We start from the raw sequence: 7,978 nt of genomic DNA, 5'->3' as shown, positions 1-7,978 counted from the left end.
CCAACGTGAGGCACTTTTGAATATTATTGGCGGCCATTTTGGATTTGACCTCTACCGGGCCTCAGAGGTCAAATCTGACTTCCCTCCAAATCTGAAAATGAACCTCATGGTATAACCTAACTATGGTAGAAGTTTCATGTTTCTTTCAAAAAGTGCACAATTTTCATGGTTATCCGCTGTACTAATAAAACTGGAGACAAACATGTACTCTCAAACTACAGACCGATTTCATTGCTTCCCCAGTTCTCCAAAATACTGGAAAAAATATTCTATACAAGAATTAATGAATTCATTACCAAACATAACATACTGTATGAACAACAATATGGTTTTAGAGCAAAGAGAACTACTTCATTTGCAATCATAGAATTTGTAGACAAAATCACTAAGGCAATAGAAAATAAAGAATATGCAGTGGGGGTATTTCTGGATTTAAAAAAAGCATTCGACACTGTTGATCATGAGCTGTTAATAAAAAAACTACAAAGATATGGCATTAGAGGCATTGCACTGGCATGGTTATCCAGCTACCTACAGATCAGGAAACAATATGTCGAAATTCAAAATCATAAATCACAATTGCAACAGGTTAAATGTGGGGTGCCCCAGGGCTCAGTTTTGGGCCATTATTATTCAATCTTTACATCAATAATATATGTGAAGCATCAAAAACTGTCAACACTGTTCTTTTTGCTGATGACACAAATTTACTCTGCTGTGGAGATAACTTGGAAAAACTTCTGGATACTGTGGAAAAGGAATTGAACAGTATGAAGATCTGGTTTGATGAAAATAAACTCACATTGAATCTAAGTAAAACTAAATGTATAATTTTTGGGAATAGACCAACCAACACAGAAAAGAAACTCATGATAAATGGCATAGAACTAGAAAGAGTATCTGAAATAAAGTTTCTGGGAGTATTAATTGACAACAAATTAAGTTGGAAACCACACATTAATTATATTAAAGCAAAAATATCTAAATCAATAGCAATACTCAATAAAACCAAATACCTACTGAATAAAACCTCCCTGTATACATTGTACTGCTCCTTCATACTTCCTTACATGACCTACTGTGTGGAGATATGGGGGAACACATACAAAACAAATATACACCCGATCTTCATCCTTCAAAAAAGAGCTATACGAATTATACATAAAACCGCTTACAGAGAACCAACAAATCCATTATTTGTTCAACTAAAAACACTTACATTTCTAGATTTGATTGACTACAAAACTATTCAAATAATATTTAAAGCAAATAATCATCAATTGCCTCATGGCATCCAGGAGTTGTTCCAACTGAGAGAGAGCAAATACAATTTAAGAGGAACATGTATATTCAACAAACCATCTATAAGAACCAATACAAAACTGCACTGTATAACGACAATGGCTGTAAGTCTGTGGAACAACTGCAATGATGAGCTGAAAAAATGTACAACTATATCAAAATTTCAAAAACTCTTCAGAAGAAAAACATTGAATTGTTATGAGCTGGAGCAGTGAATTTCTGTTATGCTGTTTTCAATTTGATGGTTTTCGTTCATCTGTTCCATTATTTTATTTTGATATTGTCTTGTCGAAAAGTTTTGATTTGTTTAACCCACGAGCTAAACATAATAGACACTTACTGATTCATATTGAAGATTTATTTTTTGGAAAACAATTATAAAAAATAAGAGGGGGTAGGACCAGAAAAGTTTTTTTTTAACTTCTTCCTATCCCTTTTGAACATGAACTATGTTATTTGAGCTATGTAATTGTTGCTTAGGATCCTGAGGATCCCATTTGTTTGTTTTTAATTTATTTCTTTCGTTTTTTACTGCTCAATTGTTTTTGTTTGTATTATTTTATTGATTTATTTTAACCATGTACAATAAAAGACTTAAATTAAAAATCGAACACACAAATTGCATAACCCTCACATAGCCACTAGGAAGCGGGATCAAACACCATTAAACAGGCGAGGAGGGAGGAACCATTACGTCACGTTGGCCACGCCCACTTGACCCTATAAAAGTCGACAGAGAGATTGGAGGGCAGAACACATAGCCAGACCCGCAGAGAGCCTGCATCTCTACTATATTTCTCTCACACACGTTAGATACTATTCCCTCCCTTCGACTTCATAGTTATCATACCAAAATGACCAACGAAGGCAAAGGACAAATCTGGGGCAAGTTTTTCTTGCTTTATTTAAAACTAAACAATATTAAATTACCTGATGCTATGCTATGTATGAGGTGCAGGTTATTTTGTAATTGTTTTAACATTTCCTGGGGTTATGTAGTGTATGGAACTATTTTCTTTAGACTTTATCCCTACCACTTATCTAAATCTAAATCCTAACCCTTAGCCTTATTCCCTAACCTTAACCCGAGTGGCTATCCCTACCACTTATCTAAATCCTTACCTTAAAGGCCCACTATGCAACTTCGGGAATTTCTTCGCTGTTTTCTTTGTTTTGGCACGCACATTTCTCTACACAGCGCCCCCTTCAGCTTCGTAGTAGATATTTTACAAAACTGTCGTAACAACTCGTTGACGACCCTTCCCCATGCACTTCTACGCGAGCCATGTGCATTTGTTTTCAAAGAAGCCGGCGAATGCGTGGAGCCATGTCCGAAGTAGATGTTCATAAAGTGTAGGCAAGGTTATGCATTTTTAAAATTGTGTATTTGTATTGCAATAAACAAAGCCATCCTTTTTTATAGTTGACGGGGAGAATTTATATCCTAGATTATAATTGTTTTATCTTATGTTGAACAGAACAATCAGTGTGAGAGTGTTGGCCAACATAATAATCTAAATAAACAAGAACCTGGATTCGGGGATTCAGTCTGTATCTGGGGGACGAGACAGACGAACAGCAATGGAAACAAAGGTGTTTATATGGTTGCAACCAACAAGCAAGCTAGAAACATACAGGGCTCACAACAAAACGGTCGAGAAAACAATTTTTACAGGGCTCACAACAAAATGGTTGAGCAAACACATTTGTACAGAGACTATCAACATCAAGTATACCACGAGGACAAAGTTCACCCAAGGGTACTTTCAATTTCAAAAGCAACACGGCCAAATCGGAGTCTGATTTGCAGTCTTCTTTTTCTTTCAGTTCACGCTATTCCTGAAAAGCTTGCCCAACGTTTACTCGTGTCTGGCCTCTCTGTCGGTCAGTCTCCCTTTTCTCTTCTGTTCCTCCGACATTGGGTTTCTCTGTCTCTTTTTAGTCGGCTGATCTATGATGAATGTAACAATCCCTTAGTTACTTGTGTTTATATCGAGCCGGTTCCGTGTTTGGGGGTCTGTGCCGTAAAGCAATTCGTTACTTCGCGAGACCCGAGACTCCCGCGAGAGTGGGCGGCGGGTCGCCGGCAGAATCATATTCCTTTTCTCCGCCAAGATGCGCAAGGGGGAGTCGAAACAACGAACAATCGAACAAAAATGTATAATGGAACCATCGCAATGACTCCTAGCCTGTTATATTAAGGTAAATCAGGCCAAAAAAGTTGCATAGTTCCCCTTTCACTCGTGTCTGATCTATTTTCTGGTCCATTCTTCTTTTGTTCCACCGACAGTCGCCTCTTGGGTCCCTTATCAGTCGATTGATCCATGATGAATGCAACAATTGCCTCGCAACTGGCTGTTTATATCTAGCCGGTGCCATGTTTGGGTGTGTGTCTGTGCCGTAAAGCATTTTCGAAACTACAATCTGACTACATTTTCGAGGATACTTCCGCTGCGTCACATCCGGAATGTCCCGGTCCGAGCAGATCAAGTTGCATATGCGCTTTTTCACTGTAGAGGCGACATGGGAAAATGACACACCCACCAATCGACCCAGAAATCGATGCAGAACCATCAGCATAACTCTCAACCTGCATACTTAATGTAATTTTGGCTAAAAAAGTTGCATAATGGGCCTTTAACCTTTAGCCTTATTCCCTAACCTTAACCCGAGTGGCTATCCCCACCACTTATCTAAATCCTAACCTTTAGCCTTATACCCTAACCTTAACCCAAGTGGCTATCCCTACCACTTATCTAAATCCTAACCTTAACCTTTAGCCTTATTCCCTAACCTTAACCCGAGTGGCTATCCCTACCACTTATCTAAATCCTAACCTTAACCTTTAGCCTTATTCCCTAACCTTAACCCGAGTGGCTATCCCGACCCCTAACCTTAATCTTTAGCCTTATGAGGCACCAAATGTGGAGCACTAACGAGAAAATCTTTCCCATCTTAACACCAAACGAACAACGAGAAATCTATCCTATCTTAAAACTAACTGAGGAGCACGAACGAAAAATCTATCCCATCTTAACACCAACCGAACAACGAGAAATCTATCCTATCTTAAAACTAACCGAGGAGCACTAAGGAAAAATCTTTCCCATCTTAACACCAACCGAAAACAACGAGAAATCTATCCTATCTTAAAACTAACCGAGGAGCACTAAGGAAAAAACTATCCAATCTTAACACCAAACGGACAAGGAGAAATCTATCCTATCCTAAAACCAACCGAGGAGCACTAAGGAAAAATCTATCCCATTTTAACACCAACCGAACGAGGAGAAATCTATCCTATCTTAAAACCAACCGAGGAGCACTAACGAAAAATCTATCCCATCTTAACACCAAAAAACAAAGAACAGTAAACAACAAAACGGTAATAATGACAATTACTTAAACAACTATACAGCTAAACCAACCATAGAAACCCTATAAAAGGAAATAGTTCTTGATGGATTGTGGGACATTCCCGAGAGTTGATTGACCTCGGGGGGGCCACCCTCGGGTGAGAGTGTCTTGTGATAACGGCCGAAACACTCTATGATCCCGGGGACCACAACTGATGACATGTCCTGCAGTTCTTGAAGAGATTTTTCAAAATAATATAAACCAAACTTTAAAAGAAAAAGTAAAATCTTTTGCACAAAAACATTGAATAAAACCAAAAACAAATGCCAACATTAAAGAACCGAACTACAATATGAATAACGTACCAACCTGAAAAAAATCCAAACTGGAAACGAAAACTACTTCATTCGAAAGAACGGGTCAAAGTACACGAGGACATTAAGACCAAGAATAACATGCGCCGGCCAGTGCCTTGCCTTGGACCTCTATCCTAACTGCGAAGTCGTCGGATGACGTGGGGAGATCCATGAGATATTTTAATTTACCTAACCCTAACCTATCAGGTGCCGGAGGAGTACATCTCTCGTGAGCTGTTCGACACTGTGCAGTGTCCAAGCCAGAACTACAAAACAAACTCATCACTGTCACACCAACTTACTACGTGCAAGGTTCACAGTGGGCAGCCGCAGCCATTAGCAGCACATTCTCATCCTCACATCTTTGATGTGAAATCTCCGGATAGTGCAATCTGTCCCACTGAGTCAGTAGAATGGGTCTCATTTTGTAACGTGTATATTGACACTGTAAAGCTCTGGGTCTGGCGTTATTTTTTCACTCCCTCTGCGGGTGAGGTCTAAGTTATAGGGGATTATCACGCTGATACGTAGTACTTCCGCATTCGGTGTTCATTGTGCACTGTGACATCCGGTGAACCACTCATCACTCTGGCGAACTGATGATGGAGGACCGGCAGTTCACTTTCACGACATCCCTGGTAAATGTACCCAAAGTCACGTTTTCTGAAGTTCACAGACTTACCGAACAACACTCCATAACAGCCCGCTCCAAACTGGACAAGGGATTGTTTATTTTTCGAGAAATATAACGACTACTAATGCGAGTGTCTGCTAGCTAGCTTACGCTAGGTAGGTTGGCTTATGCTAACGTCGGTTTGGCGTCAGCTCAGTCTGGAGGGATGAAAGGATAAGAGATGAAAAATAAGGTAGACTGGTACTTCTTTGGTACATATATGAATGTGTATCTTCAGCAGAAAGTGAAATGAATGTGAAATGAACTGAATGAATAAAGGAACTGAAAGAATAAAAGGATTTAATTCATTCTCTTTTCCTGAGTACATCATTTACTACATTATATATTAACCTTATTTTGAATACTTTCAGGATGGACTGACTGGACTTTAAAATTGATTATAGATGAAAGACTTCTCATTCAATTACATTACATGTCATTCAATATATACAATGTTTTCAGTGTACAAAATTACAGCTCTGGAAAAAATGAAGGGACCACTCCAAATGTTCAGTGCCTCTCGTTTTAATATTTATATATTATATTTAATATTTATAGGTACATGTTTGAGTAGAAACACTATTCAACAGGGATGTAGCCTTTTAAATCAAGTGGTCCCTGGAAGTTGGTCATCACACAGCAGACGGTCCACAGCTGATTGACTGTCGCAGACAAGGTGAAAGGACAGTGCGTTCCCAGATGCGGTATTCCTTGACTCTGCCTATTGCTCTTTCTACGAGGATTCGAAGTCGAGCGATTGCTTGTGTTTTCAGAGCATCCTCTTCAGTGAACTGCGCAGTGGTTAGAGATAAATTAATTAGTAATATTATTGTGAGTGCTTCAGTCCATCTTAAACATTTGTCTGCATATCTTAATGGTCACATTTGGGTCAAAGTTTTAATTTGAAATGTTCATTCCTTTCATGCCTACCTGTCATCTTGAAGGGTGGTATAATCAGCGTTGCCCCACGATCAGCTAGTGGCTTCTCGATGGTGAAACCCTTGTCTGCCATGCAGCCATCTCCTGGCTCCAGTAAATCCAGCAGTCCACTTCGTTCAGTCAGCTCTGGGTCGGAGATGGAGCCGGTAAAGAGACTTGACACAAAAGTCACAGCACTACAAGGGGCAATCCCAATCAAGGCCTTAAAGGTTGTTGTGTTCTTGTAAGATGATGTTCGGGTAATCATCGACTGCACCTCGGTGCAGTCGATGATTACCCGAACATCTGGACTGTACTGCACAAATTATCTTGGCATGGTGTTCTTGACTTGCAGTTTACTCATCCAGATGGGGAGGGAGCCAAGGAGCAGGTAACGGTAGTTGGCCCACGGTATAACAACATGGGAGACAGTGGACACACTGACCTGAAACATGTCAGCCAGCACCTTCTCTTGCAGGCCTGCAGCAACCCGGCAGCAGAAGAGAAAAAACTCAACCAGTTGCAGTCTACACGTTGGACTGGGAGAAATGGGTTCAAATGTTTGTTTCTTTTCTGAGCTTTCGACCAATAAACCAACATGGAGGCAGATGGTTGAATAACCTCCCAGAAGTCACAAAAAACATCTCTTGACGTGAATCTGGTGTAAAAAAGGATGTCCGCGTCTGAGACACAGAATCTGTGAAAATGCACTTTCAGCTGTGACAGCTCTCATCAGCGCCTTGACTGTTTCTTCCAATTGCTGTATGTTTACAGCAGCAGCATCCAGTGCACCTGTATGAGATGAAATTAAAACATCTAACCCAGATTTTGGCTGTGACTTGCATATTGGAAGCAGTTTGGACCTCTAAAGAAATTGCTTTTTGTAGCTCAATATTGCTTTTAAATTTTGCTTTTTATAGCTCAATATTCACCTTTACAATTAATTAAGTAAGATATAAAATGCAACATTTGTACTTGTGATGAAGCTTTTCACATTGTGGTTTGGTCAAATGCTGGGACATTAATAAGACTAAACATGTTGTGCCTGAGTTCTGAAAAGTTGACCTCCTCGGTATAACCTACTAATAGCCCATTCTGTGATTAAACCATAGGTAGTACATCCTGTCAGGTAGGTGGTTTAAGAACAGTATGGGGTAATAGTAAGCCAATATTTCAGAACACTAACAAACACTGACAAACCTGGTTTAGGAGCAGAACCGAAATCATGTTCTGTCATCACCACCGAAGCTGAGATCTCCTCCATCGGCTCTTATTCACAGGGCAGCGGTTGCTCCAGAGGAAGGGATGGGTGAACGTCATGGCCTAAGCGAGTTGATGCTCTTTTATAAACAGACCCCTTTCTTGGCAGTCT

At 39.9% G+C, this 7,978-nt stretch overlaps 1 long non-coding RNA gene across 1 annotated transcript; it reads right to left on the bottom strand.

The window, feature by feature from the left end:
* Positions 1-6,192: 6,192 nt before the first annotated feature.
* On the bottom strand, positions 6,193-7,978 carry LOC115529191 (uncharacterized). Its single transcript, XR_003973481.1, has 4 exons — positions 7,807-7,978; positions 7,052-7,398; positions 6,619-6,753; positions 6,193-6,479 (listed from the first exon to the last, which is right to left on the bottom strand). It is a non-coding gene; the product is annotated as an uncharacterized LOC115529191 (long non-coding RNA).

Source organism: Gadus morhua, chromosome 17 (genome assembly GCF_902167405.1).
Source record: "Gadus morhua chromosome 17, gadMor3.0, whole genome shotgun sequence".
Classification (NCBI taxonomy): Eukaryota; Metazoa; Chordata; class Actinopteri; order Gadiformes; family Gadidae; genus Gadus; species Gadus morhua.
This window is presented reverse-complemented; position numbering and strand designations above follow the sequence as displayed.